Source organism: Rhipicephalus sanguineus, chromosome 4 (genome assembly GCF_013339695.2).
Source record: "Rhipicephalus sanguineus isolate Rsan-2018 chromosome 4, BIME_Rsan_1.4, whole genome shotgun sequence".
Taxonomy (NCBI): Eukaryota; Metazoa; Arthropoda; class Arachnida; order Ixodida; family Ixodidae; genus Rhipicephalus; species Rhipicephalus sanguineus.
This window is the reverse complement of record NC_051179.1, coordinates 99064739-99078979: the sequence shown is the minus strand read 5'-3', so window position 1 is coordinate 99078979 and position 14241 is coordinate 99064739. Positions and strand designations below refer to the sequence as shown.

Here is a 14241-nt window from a genome sequence, read left to right as displayed (position 1 = left end):
CGAAAATTAAATGAATTTTCCAGCTCTTGAACTTACTTTTAATTATAATAAAAAACATCACTTAAACGAGAAGGGGAGTTGAAAAATTTGTTTGGACTATTTTGTACAACGAAAATATGCGTAATTAGGAAGGAGAGCACATATATTAACTTTTTAACATTGGCTCCAGGGCAGTCTCCGTTTGAATGCACGTTTGCCAATGCATTACTAAAGGGATACTAAGAAATATTGGACAAACTGACGAAAATATGGAAACTCTACTCGGAAGAGGCCAATTTTCCGATAAACAGAGTTTATTTTGCGTATTTTTGGACAGTTGGCTGTATGTTTGGTGGATTGTCAGCGCACGGCGACTGCACGCGAATGCGAGCCGTGACATTGCATTCTCGGAGGCGCATGCAAGGTGCACGTGTTCCGTTTCCTCCGCTTCACTTTCTACACCTCCCCTTTCATCATCACACTTCCTGCCTCCCACAAAGCCCGGATGCTTTACCCCAGCCGGGAACATTGTTCGCTGCCGGTGCTGTTCGTATTGTGGTTCTGGCAACCGTAGTGGAAGCTGAGTGGTTTGAGAGACGCGGGAGACGGCTGGCATTGTTGCCATGCTGGTTTCAGGTATATGTAACATCACCAAACGTCACCTCCTGTAGTTCTCGGCGCGGACGCTAGACGCGGCAGTTTGTGAAAAACGCATTAAATTCATTTACTCCCTTCAGTTTCTGCCTGAAATGAAGGTTGTTTCTATCGATTCCAGCAAGCAATATTTCAAACTGGCTGAAATTCCTGCCGGAAAAAAAATATGTTCAGTATCCCTTTAAGGTTGCTTGTTGATTCCCCAACGTATGTTCTACTTCAACATTCAACTAGCCAATGACATCGACAACCGCAACGTGATGATCAATAAAATATCTATATTTGCTGAAAAATGCAAATAAGCCCAAGAAAACGCGGCAAGTGAGTGACAAATTCTACAAGCGACTCGGCGAAAAAAAAAGATGCAATCCGCTTATTATAAGCGGAAGTGACAACTCTGGTTCATACAGTATGTGAAGTAATTTACCCTAGTGCAAGCACTCCGCCAGCAAATATTGTTGTTCATTTATTGCTCCAGGATGTTCGTTGCATGTCATAAATTTAATAGATACAGACTCTTTCATGCAAGCAGTACCCTGAATGAAATTGTCAGAACTCACTGAAGATGGAATCACGATTGAACCTGCCACTCGACGAGGAGGCTTGCCTTCGTCAGATGGATGGATGAATGGATGGATGGAAGCACGGACGGACGGACGAATGAATGTATTGTCACAGTGCCGTTGGCTCTCCAATAAATGCATCGCATTTTTTAAAAACGATGCTACAGAAAGCCGTTGCTACTCTGATGAAGACAAGCTTACTCGTCGAGTGTCAGGTCCAATCGTGATTCCGTATTCTATGAGCTGTCTTAAATTCCAGTTTTTCCTAGCCAGTTTACATATATCCATTATCTTTAATGCTTGTTGTAATCAATGGCAGATGGACGCTGCCGACTGGATACATTCTAGTTGAAGGCTTTCGCGGTGAGCGAAGGTGCGCTTTGGTTCTGCAACCTGTTATTTTCACACATGAAAAATGTGCACACGCGTCAATTTCATTTGCGATGGCGTTGGAGCAAACTTATCAGTGCTACGAAGTCTCGGCTGCAAGATGACCTGATTGAACTGGATGCTTTTTTTCGAACTCCAGTTACAAAAAAGCCTGTAAGTGTAACGTTCGATCCTTATAACGTGTAGAAGCTGTTGCTGAGCAAGCCGTGTGACAAAAATGCTATTCTCAATGCGAATAAAGAGTTCATATTTTGCAAACACATTGATGAGCTGTATGGAATACACTATGCACAAGGCCTTAATTTGGCAAGCAAGCTCAGATAGGCACACATAGTTAGGATAAACCGGCCCATCAAAGTTCCATTGGCCGCTCAAACATTCAGTCAAAACAGAATTTATCATTGAATGTAGAGCTAAAAGAATCGCAATGTTTTCAAATTATTCTATCTATCTATCTATCTATCTATCTATCTATCTATCTATCTATCTATCTATCTATCTATCTATCTATCTATCTATCTATCTATCTATCTATCTATCTATCTATCTATCTATCTATCTATCTATCTATCTATCTATTTGGTGATCTTGTAGATGTTTAAATAAGAATTTGGTACGTACCAATATTACATGGAAGCTGCTTTTGCAGACCCAATACCGGTATCGCTCGCTTCGTAAGTCAATAGCGTTTGCTGAAACATGTCGCCCTACCAGGGGAAAGCAAAAGCATCGTGAATAGAAGTAGGCCATATGATAGACCACGTTTTACTGAAAGGGGAACCAAGAAATAAATATGGTTGATCCCTTCATCATAGGGAGCACTGTAACACGAAAGTGAATCATGTCTTCACAAGGGTATGGCGGATTGTTTATTGCACATTGACGCGTGACATATTGCGCAATGTATATAGGTATTTGAAAGCTATAGCACCATTTGACGTGGATGCACCCACCTTGAGGCGTAGTGGTACATCTCCATCGCGACGACTAACGCCAAAGATCGTCATAAACCCTTTAGAATGAAGGAAAGATTACTTTTAAGGGCTCGTTTTTTCTTTGTTATACACAATATTAATGAGAACTAACAGACAGCAATGCCAAGGAAAGTATAGCGGGTGTTATTTGTAGTAATTAGAATATAAATGTGAAGAAAGTAAAGTGGACGACCTCCAAATAATGCGTCCGATGCTCTACCACTGAGTTACGGCGGCGGTCAGGTCCCTGTCCACTTTATGGGGTATATATGTGGATTTAAACTTAGGAGTGTTAGTCAGATAGGGATTATTGGTCAGCTGCCTGCTCGTACTTAAGTTTAAATCCACATATATGCCCCATAAAGGGGACGGGGAGATGACCGCCGCCGTAGCTCAGTGGTAGGGCGTCGGACGCGTTATTCGGAGGTCGCAGGTTCGGTCCCTGCCGGTGGCAAGTTATCTTTTCGTCCACTTTACTTTCTTCACATTTATATTCTAATTACTACAAATAACACCCGCTATACTTTCCTTGGCATTGCTGTCTGTTAGTTCTCATTATTATTGTGTATAACAAAGAAAAAACGAGCCCTTAAAAGTAATCTTTCCTTCATTTATAGCGAGGGTCTCGTTCTGGCAGCCATGATGCCTTCAGGTAGTATGCGAGGGATTATTGGTCAGCTGCCTGCTCGTAAATAGATCACGTGCTACGTGACGCCAAAATAGGCAGAAAAAAGAGTGTTCCACACTCGCCGCCATGGCTGCGACTGGCGCTGACTAACACTCCTAAGTTTAAATCCACATATATGCCCTATAAAGGAGACGGGGAGCTGTCCGCCGCCGTAGCTCAGTGGTAGGGCGTCGGACGCGTTATCCGAAGGTCGCAGGTTCGGTCCCTGCCGGCGGCAAGTTATCTTTTCGTCCACTTTACTTTCTTCACATTTATATTCTAATTACTACAAATAACACCTCCTATACTTTCCTTGGCATTGCTGTCTGTTAGTTCTCATTACTATTGTGCATAAACCCTCTAGGTAGCTTATGCAGTTAGCACACACATGGACGCAGCACATGCCGAATCCCGCGCAAAGATGGTATCAAAAAACACATAACACTGGTACTCTATATGGCCTCATTCAAAGCGTTGTCATTTGAGGAAAGGATCGCCAAGGTGTGCGCTCCCCAGTAATAGAGTAACCTGCGCCTGCATTCCACGCAGCGGTTCCTCAAGGCGAGAGGCAAAGTTCGTAGCTTCAGACGTGAATGCGGGATGACCTTCCGCTATCCACTGCACCGAAAGCTGAAGCAACCGAAGCGCTCACTGTCGGCGCTGGTTAGTGTTACGAAGTGGCCTCCGAGATTTCATCTCGCAACGCCTGGCCGTGAATTCTCACGGACTGAGTGGGGAACGCGGTGTTATCGCCTGACAATAGTGGCAGAGCTCGACCGCCGTCGCAGTGAATAGGACTGTCGTAGCAACTGAAAGGTTGGTGGAGGTAATATCGAAGGACACAGTCACTATGCTGTACTTGACATCATCGATCCCAGGCGATCCTGGCATCGGTGAAGTGACGGAGAGCGGGTTGAAGGTCACATTCTCTTTACGCCTGGTAGGTGCGGTGGAGTTTCGCCGACGACGACGACGGGGGGGGGGGGGGGGGGGGGACTGACCTTGCGCGCCTCTGTGTCTGTATTTGTGTTCACGCGTTCTTCCTGCGCGTGGGACGCTCTTTGCAAACTCGACAGAACAGACGCTCCATCCTTACGCTGAGATGTTTTTCTTTGTTCAAGTGTCCGTCCTCGCGGTCCAACTGTGCAGCCTGCTAGGCCTCCATGGCGGGAAAGGAAAGCTTTATGATGCACTGGCGCCCTGTCCCGCTCACTTGCTCTAATTGGCTATGTAATACATGTTTTGCCTGCTTGACGCCACTGACGACATGAGATGACAGCTGACAGCATATTCTCTTCTTCCTCGCCTTCACTTGCCTTTCCCACCCCTTTGCTATTCATAGCTATGCCGTAGATGGCTGTTGTATACATTATTATGCCTGCCTAACGCCATACGTAGCTATGCTGTGGCCTACTCTTCCCCCTTCTCGTTTCTCTTCTCCGCAACCTCACTTCCCATTCCCAACCCCTTGCTATGCGCGGCTATGCTATACCTCGTTCTACGTGTCTATTGCCGTACATGACTATGCTATGCTTCGCCCTCTTTCTCCCTCATTTCCATCCTCCTCACCCTCGCATCACTCCTCACTCTCACTTGCATTTCCCACCCCCTTGCTTAATTGGCTATGCTATACGTGCTTTTGCCTGCGTGACGCCATACATGGCTACGCTATGCCTGATTCTCTCCTTTTCTCCTTCCCTCCTTCTCACTCTCACAACCGTATAACACCCCCTGCTATAACGGGCTATGTTACACACGGCTTTGCCTACATGATGCCAAGGGACATGAGCTGACAGCATATGATGACAACATACTCCCCGCTTTTCTTTTTTCTCGCCCTCACTTTCCTTTCCCACTTCGTTGCTATACACATTATGCGATATGTGGCTCTGTCTGCCTAAGGCCATACATTCCCATGCTATACTTTACCCTGTCCCCTCCTCTTTTTTCTTCTGCTCACCCGCACTTCCCTTTTACATGCTGTGATTACACGGCTATGCTATACTTGTTGTTGCCTCCCTAACGCTACGCATGACTGCTATGCTACACGTTTTCTCTTCCTCCCCTCCATCCTCCTCACCCTCGCAACAGTCCTCACACGCACTTCCCTTTCCCACCACTTTGCTACCCACGGCTATTTTACACATCGTTCTGCATTCCTAACGCCATACATAACTATTCTATGCTTCACCCCCTACCCTCCTACTGTGCCTCCTCCTCACCCTCATTTTTTTTCCCGCCCCGTTGCTATACATGACTATGGCACACATGGTTTTGGCTGCCTAACGCCATAAATGGCTATTCTATGCTACACCCGCTCCCTTCTTTCTTACCATCCTACTCACTCTCACATCGCTCCTCCTCAGCCTGACATCCCCTTTCCGCCCCCCTTGCTATACATGGTTACGCTACCCCATACATATGGCTAAATTATGCGTGGTTTTGCCTGCTCTACACCGACCGACGACAGCACACAAGAGCTCGGGCACCTAATGTGATCCGCACATAAAAATCACAATTAATGTGCACATGATTCTTCCTTGTATTGCCGGCGCACTTGTATTACATGGAACGCGGCTTTGTGGGAATAATAATTCACGATTTAAGCTAGATTGCGCCTATAAGAGAAAACACATTGCAGAAACACAGAGAAAGAAACTACATAAAGTTTGTTGTAACAGGTAAAACAATAAAGAATATGATAGACACTGGCCCATAATATCAGTACTCGTAATACATTTTAAGTGAACAAAATCGGAGTTTAATACGTACCTTTAGGAAAACTAGTCACTGCAGAGTAAGCTTATTTTTACAATGCGGCTGCAGCTTTGCTTGCAGCCGCATTGCAGAAAAGAACCAGTCGGAGCTAAAAATTCAAGTTGTAAACGTTTATTCGAAGAAACACCCACAAAGTGCATCAATAATTAAATAGACTGCACTTTGTTGACGCTGAAATTTACAAAACAGATTTTATGCTGTTATTATTCATCTATACAAAAAAGTGCATTCTCAAAGCTGAGACTGAACAGAGCAAAATTAATATGTCATCGCTTTATTAATCTGTGAACCTGAAAGAAATCTAAATTTCACAGGGTGCAAGAGAAGCCATTGTTATTAAATTGAATGCCGACACCAAGTGTTCATGGCTGCAGTGAATCTGACACCATAAATGACAGTTATAAAACAAACAAGCCAAGCACATTGTTTTCATAGCATTAAAATAACGGTATCATGCGAGACGAGCAAATAATAAAAAAGGTCGCTTGAAACACAACCGGTGCCATCTTGAAAAAAAAAAGATTCGCAGCATGTCCATGTTGACAAGCCGCTCTACTGATAGGTAGGCCAGCTAACCTACACTAAGGATTCGCACTGCTTACGTCAATTCTGTCGAAGGCAATTTCTTTAGCAGAACTCATGTCAGAATGATTTAAGCTACAAGTTTCAGAAAGACAATAAACATGCACCAGCACAATTAACAGCTAGCAACCATATTTTTCTTCTAAAAGCTTTCATGTCTGTATACAACGCTAATAATAAATGTTGAACCTGAACGTTGCAAAACCACGATATAATTATTAGAGATGCCGTAGTCGAAGGCTCCGAAAATTTAGACCACCTGGGGTTCCTTAACGTGCACTTATGTCTAAGCACATGGGTTTCAAGCATTTTCGCTTCCATTTTAAAATGCGCCCACCGCGGCCGGGATTCAATTCTGCGACCTGCGAGTTGTGTACACAGCGCTCATAAGCAAGCCATAGTGGCTCAGTTGTATCGTTATACGAATGCAATTTTGCAGATGTGGTTTCATCCCTGTGAGGGCAGAATGCGAAAGAAACAATTCACTCGAGTAAACGCCTTTCTTGAAGAGCCTACGGACACTCAGAGATAGTCTAGATGCTGTGACTATAGAATCCGTGCTGCGAATGATTGTAGAACGATAATACAAGTATTATCAACATTTTCTACAATTATTGGCCCTTGAACTCCGTCAACTTCGTTTCTTTTAGCGAATTCTTTTTTGATGAAGACAACCAGTTGTCATCTTGGCCACATAACGCAGTTTCACATCTAAGCATTCGTCTATGATTACCCTCAAAAGACGTGATGATGATCATTTAATGGTACTATGCATAAAAGAAGTGCTTGCCGACAGAGGATCTGATAGTGGCCACTGCCACTTTTGCTGCAAGTCTTTACGATGGCAGTGGCAAGCACACCAGGGCTCCAGGCAGCTCGTCCTCACATAGTCGGCAGATGTTCGGGAATTTACTCGAAGCGTAGACCAGGCCACCTCGAGTTTTCCGGCAAAACGGGGAATATGCATCCATAGATGAAGGAGCTGAAACCTTTAGTGCAGAAGCACACTCATCACACTCTAGGGGAAGCAGTAAGTTGCACACTACAAGCTCAGCTATGTGTGGAACAACTGCATCACCAAGCATCATTGTACCGTGTGGTGAAGTAGCGCACCTTTGACGGGGACAAAGGGAACAAGAAAGACACGACACTCGCTACACTCGTTACCAAATTTATTTCAGAAAATACTTCATATGTGCACCCACGCACCCCGCGAATATATATGAAGTATTTTCTGAAACAAATTCGGTTACGAGTGAAGCGAGCACAATGTCTTTCTTGTGCCCTTTGTCCCCGTCAGAAGTGGGCTGCATCACCATACATGATCAGTCATGAATTAGCCCAGCTCTCAACCCTATTGCTTCACCAAGCTCAGACAGCATGCCCGGGTCAGCAGAGTAGCCATGATCCGGTTCGAATGCTTCTAAATGTGGTTCATTGCCTGCAGAGCTTGTTTGAGGGGAAGTAAAGTTAATAGTATTCATGCAGGATGGCTTTTCAGTGTTAGCCACAAAGAGGATTTCAGTACGCTCCAATGGCAAGCAGTTTCAATCATCAGCGTCCTTCACCTCATTGTGAAGAATCAGGCGCTTATATGCTGCTCCAAACTGCTTTCCTGCTACATTGACGTTACAGCACCCGAAAGATCGCATTGCAGCAAAAATAGCTCACGGTGGTTTAGCTGAGCTTAAAATTTACAGGACAGAGTGGCTTGTTACACCCTACCCTCCTTGCATGTCTTAAATTTATTATATTTACTGCAGTGTTCACACGTCCGATGAACTCTTCTGTAGGCAGATATATCGAAATGATTGCTATGCTTTTAGCTCTACAATCATTTAGAACATCTGCTACGGATTGGCTAAATGTTTGAGGTGCCCATGGCCCTTTTATGGGCTGATGTTTCCAATTACTGTGTGCCTGTCTAAGTATGTTTGCCAAATGAATGCCATCTACATAGGGTATTCCATGCTGCTCATTAATGTGTTTGCACAATATTAATTCTTTGTTTGCATTCAGAATAGTTTTTTTGTCGCACAGAGTGTTCATCGGCAGTTATAACATGCGACAGGCATCCAACACGGCAAACACAGTCTATTTGCAACTACATGGAGAAGAGAAGCAGCCAGCTCAATCAGGTCAGCTTGCAGCCGAGGCCTTGCAGCACTGATAACTTTACTGCAGCACCATCACAAGTCAAATTCACATTAAGTGCACCTTTTTCGTGAGTGAAGGCAACAGCTTGCAGAAAAAAAAGCGCACCTCTGCTCACCGCCAAAGTCTCCGTCTAGAAAGTAGCTAATTGGCAGATTACATCTACCATTGATTGCAACAAGCATACGAGCAAAGGGGTGCTTGTCAACAGAAAAGCTGTCATCATTCACATCAATGCATATCTCAACACACCCGTTTAATCTTTTTCTATTACATTCCACATGTCTCCGAATGGCCATTTCATATTCAACTGAATTCCGTAATGTCGAATGGTTGTGTGAATTTTGTTTCACCTTCATAGCCAGTGCCGTCAGTGCCTCTTCTGAAAAGCCAGCAGAGCCATCAACGGATTGCTACCGTTTTCGCGGTGTCCTTGGAAGGGGGAGGCGCGTGTCGAAAACAGTTCGTACGTATCGGTATGCTCTAGGGCAGGCGTCGGCAACCTTCTCAGATGGAGGGCCGAGTTGTTTGAAGACGACAGCAAGGGGGGCGAGGGGGGCTTTGAAGGCAAAGTGGAAATTTGGCGAGTTCGCAATGTACAAAACTGGCTTTCGCTCAATTTTGTGTGATTGTGAAGACAGAACCCAATGCCAACTAGAAGCGATCTTTTTTGTTCCCGTAAAGCCCCAAAGAACCATGTCGGCCTTCAGATAGAAAGACAGAAGGGAAAAGGAGGGGGTTCTGACGTCGTGACGGGGCCGCATGTTGCCAACTTCCGCTTCTTGGGAATAAAAATGCAATCCCAATGCAAATCCACTGTGCTCGCGCGAGTAAGCGAGTAACGCTACTGTGCCAGATACGTGGATGTTGGCGCATCAGCAAGAACTTTTTAGGGGCGAAGCTCCTTAGGGTGTGGGTCGTTCCCTCCTCTGTAGTAGTAGTAGTAGTAGTATGTAGCCAGCTCTAGTTTAATGAATTGCTCACTAGATGAGCAATTCACTAGATATCATAATTTACAAGACATCGTAGAGATTGATTTAATCACACTAAAAGACATAATTTGCGAACGATATACTCTAGTGGGCTTTCAACTTTTGGTCTTAATGTACATGATAAAGAAATTATTTCTACGAAAAACGCAAAGCACACCTTGATCAAGATGTTTGGTTTTGGGACGCTTTATGTGCAGTAAACGCCGTGCATTTTTCGCGAAGCCGGAGCACTCGCACGATCGCGTTCCGTTGGCTTTCGTTGGGCATGCTACCGACCTCGCATCGTGGAAAGCGAAGACGAACGCTACGCGCCTCGTGTCTTCCCTCTAGCCTTGCCGTTAATTCTCACAGGGCGAGTGGGGAACGCGGTCGCTCTTGGCGCCGTTTCTTTTGCTCGGGAGCGGACACCTTCCCTGCATTTCACCGATCACAAAGCGGTGATAATGAAGGGACCACGTAAACCAACAGTACAATAAAGGTTTGATGTTTAATATATACACGGTGTTTCACACTCTTTATATGACGTACTGGGCGAATTTCACGGAATAGTTTCACGGTTTACCGGTGATTTCCTCCGGAGCTTCGCCCCACTCATCATCATTCACCCCGTGGATATGCTGTGATTTTTCGCCTCATCAAACCTCTGCATCGTGGCACATCCTGAACACCTAGAATGCGGTTGTCCGATAGGTTTTTAACAGCGGAGCTGCTTAAACAAAGCGTAAGCTCTCCGTTGGAAACAGAAGACTATCATCTTCATGAACCTGCAAGTGATCTCTTTGGTACTATTCTTCATCGTCATCATCATTCTCATTGCAGATGGCCGCCCACGAGTTTATGCGCGCGTTCGATGTACAAGGCGTACAAACTTTTGTAGGTTATGACTGGGAAAAAAAGGAAGCGTTCCTAAAGGAATATACAAAACGGTCGCTGTGCTTGCGGAAGTCTCATAGATCTGTTGTAAGTATACCTCTGCTTTCGCGTGTTTATATATATATATATATATATATATATATATATATATATATATATATATATATATATATATATATATATATATATATATATATATATATATATAATGTCAGTGGCTACAGTGGATCCAGAGATTCGTCTGGGAATACCTGAGATTTCCGTGATGAAGGCCGTATCACGGCAATATTGGCCTCAATAAGTGTCTTCCTTCGTTTACCCTTTCAATCGCATACATATATAAATATAATGTGTGAATGTGTGTGTGTGTGTGTGTGTGTGTGTGTGTGTGCGTGCGTGCGTGCGTGCGTGCGTGCGTGTGTGTGTGTGTGTGTGTGTGTGTGTGTGTGTGTGTGTGTGTGTTTATCCATGAAGGGCTCTAAGAGGAAGAACTCTCAAATCTGTACAACCAAAAAATTGTGTGCCAATGCAGTAGGCTAAAATTAAAATTTTTCAGCTGGGAAATGCTCTGCAAGAACAAGGCTATAGGATGTATGAGAGCCGGCTGATCGCCACACCCAATATCTCAACCTCTTGAGTGATCGCTACGGCGATACTAATTATATGTACTCTGCAGTCGTACTTCTGCCGTTGCTAATGCCGTTTTCTTGAAGTTCCACAAAACATGGAACGGCTGCAACTTCGGCCTACGTGTCGTACGCTCTACGTGCGAGTGAACGCTTCCGCAGAACAATCCGTTTTCGTATTGCGTTGTCGCAGTTGTTTTGTTAACACATACATATATGTGTACAATGTAATCCAGAGCGTTGCGCTTATTTTCAGCTGTCCATAACTGGCGAGGAGGAGTTGAACGCCCGACTGGACAATGAGAACCTCGCTGATCTCGTGGGCACCAGGATTGCTTATCAGGCTTTTGCTTCCCTGATCCCAGAAGAGAGGACGGAAACACTAGCGGGGCTGGACATGTCACCGGAACAATTGTTTTTTTTCAACCACTGCGCGAAATGGTGTGCTCAGTCGAGCGTACTTACCACTCGCTTCCGCTCCCGGTGCATAGTGCCCTTAATGAACATGCCTGAGTTCTCCAGAGCATTTGGGTGCGTTGCACGCACAACTATGAATCCACCTGAGAAGTGCGATTTGTGGTAATACGCAGTGGACAGCTATCTTCTCTTTAAGGATCTGTCATTCATGTTTGGCCTCAAGTTCGAGGCAATAAAATATTTTTGGCTTATACAGCGAAAGACATTCGTAATCGTGACTGGACATAGTATACTCCGAATGAATACAGATCAATTTGTCTTATTATTTGTGTTTTAGATCATCATGACCTCTACACTTGTGCCACAGCCACGGAGATAGCGTGGCTTGCGCAACCGTGAAATTTTGCGTTTCGCACCACCGTGCGGTGTCCTTGTTGTGGAACGCCTTCTGTCGTTCCACGTGGCGGTCGCCGCTGCAACATGTTGCCACCCATTCCACTCTGCCAGAAGAGGTGGCTGCGTTCCCGTGGCTAAAACATTCGCTCCATATTCATAAAGCCTGCCGACAGCGACAAAACCGTCGACACAATGAAGAAACCGGAAGCTTATTTCACCGCAGAGGTGATTGCGGAGCATTCCTTTACGATATGCTAAGGCGCTGCCAACGTAGACTGCCTTCCCAGGCGCAGGTACTGGCCCAGTTGTCCCAAAGCAGTGAACGTTGCACTAAACCGAGGACAAAAGAAGTGCTGCAAACGTGGATGCAACATGCGATCGGGTTCTATTTAGCTGCAGTGCTGCTGCCATGAAGTGAGACGTACTGGCCGGACTCCGCTCCACAGGGTGCTACCGGTACCACAAGGCCACCTGACTAAACCTAAGGGCAGCGACATAATTTTATCGTTCCGTCAGAGTCCTCCAGTGAGGGTAGGCGATGAGGACTGCGTATCCCTATCGGTGGAGCCGAGCAGTGTCACGTGCAAGGTCTCGCGCGCTCCCGACAGAAACAAGCGCGCGAATGTCTGCGCCAGTCAAAGTATGTTTTGTCTTATCTATTCTTTCATTTTTAATCAGTGCCGTTATACTCGCTCCTAGCCACTGTCCTGCGTCGCGTACTCCACTGCGTGCTGCGACTATCGCGCAAATTCTGATGCCGCTATATTGTCGTCATTGAAGATTCCCTGGCGTGGTACATCGTTACGAAATCTGAAGCATGCCGGAATCGGGTTGCTTTGCGTTTCATGGCTTCCAAACATCAGCGAATTAAAGGATCTCGTGAATGTCTGTTTGACTTACATGCGATGACATTGACTTAGTCGCAAATAAGATTCTAACAGCTATAGCGTTACCGATACCCACGCTAGACCTAAGAGAGGAAGCGATTACCTAACAGAAGATATCTAGTAATACCGTGTCTTTCTTTTTTCCTGCTATAAGTATTGAAAGGGTTTTGGAATCATAATTTGATTGTTAGCACAAGTGCTTTCTTAGCTACCCTTCCTTTGGATCTCGCACATTACCTAAACATTTGTGGAGTTTTTTTTTTTTCTGGCCTCGTCAGTGCAGTATGCCTTTTTTAACATGCTGCCAAAATAAGGTCTCTGCTTTATTCTTGCTTTTAGCTGCGTTAATTCTTTTACTGTTTGCACATTTATATATCACTTCAATTTACTACTCTACCAGGGCGAATTTGGAAAGAAATATATAATTATGTAGACGCGCCTTGACTATACAGTACCGAAAATTCTGCTTACCACTTAGTGAAATAGCGAAATTGTGTTTCCATTACAGTTATGGAAATTATTAGGAGTAACTTAAATATGTTAGGAAGGGGGTGTAAGGAACATTGTTATAGCAAATGCTCCGTTTTTGTCATAAGCTCCCCAACGAACTGTTTCAGGCAATTTTCCATAGCCACTGAACTGCCCATTGTCTTCCGTTAACAGGTAAGCTGACAATATATCGCGCTTAATTGTCATAGCTGTTAAAGGTGCCGCCTGTATCGTGTTTCCATATTTATTCACAGTGAATATCTGAGGAGGAACCACCTATCTAATGTAGTTACATTTCTTTTTTTTGCTATTACTATTTACCTGGTAATCGGCCCTATAAATGGCAAAAGCGAAAAGAGTGGCGGCTTACTAAGATGCTTTGTGCAACTATACAGCCACGCGCTCTTACTTCTTTATTGTCGTGTGGTCGGGTCGCAAGAAACTTATAGCACCACTCGGCGCAAGCCGCGCCGCAATGTTTGGGAACCTTCGCGATTGTTTCAGATTGTTCTGTTAAAGGGGTACTGACACCTTTTTTCGAAGGGGAGTTTACTCTGCCATACAAATCTCCTGTATGCAGAGACGGTTCTGAGCAAGTGTTAAGCTCAGCAAATGCTGATGAGACATCGACACTAGCTTGACGTCAGGCTTCAGTGCTAATTCTGGGGACTTCACGCAGCAGTCTCGCAGGGCGTGATTAGACTAGTTTATTCGAGAGCTCACGCAAGCACCAGTGATGAGGCTGGGAGGTTCGGTCACTGATGTATAAAAGACGATGCATTCCACTGATGATCAGGTTAACGACGGCCGACTACTGTGA

The 14241-nt window shown here is 44.9% G+C and overlaps 1 non-coding gene across 1 annotated transcript; it reads left to right on the top strand.

Moving 5' to 3' along the window:
• The first annotated feature begins 3393 nt into the window (after positions 1–3393).
• On the top strand, positions 3394–3465 carry Trnat-cgu (transfer RNA threonine (anticodon CGU)). The gene has a single exon. It is a non-coding gene; the product is annotated as a tRNA-Thr (tRNA).
• Positions 3466–14241: the final 10776 nt, after the last annotated feature.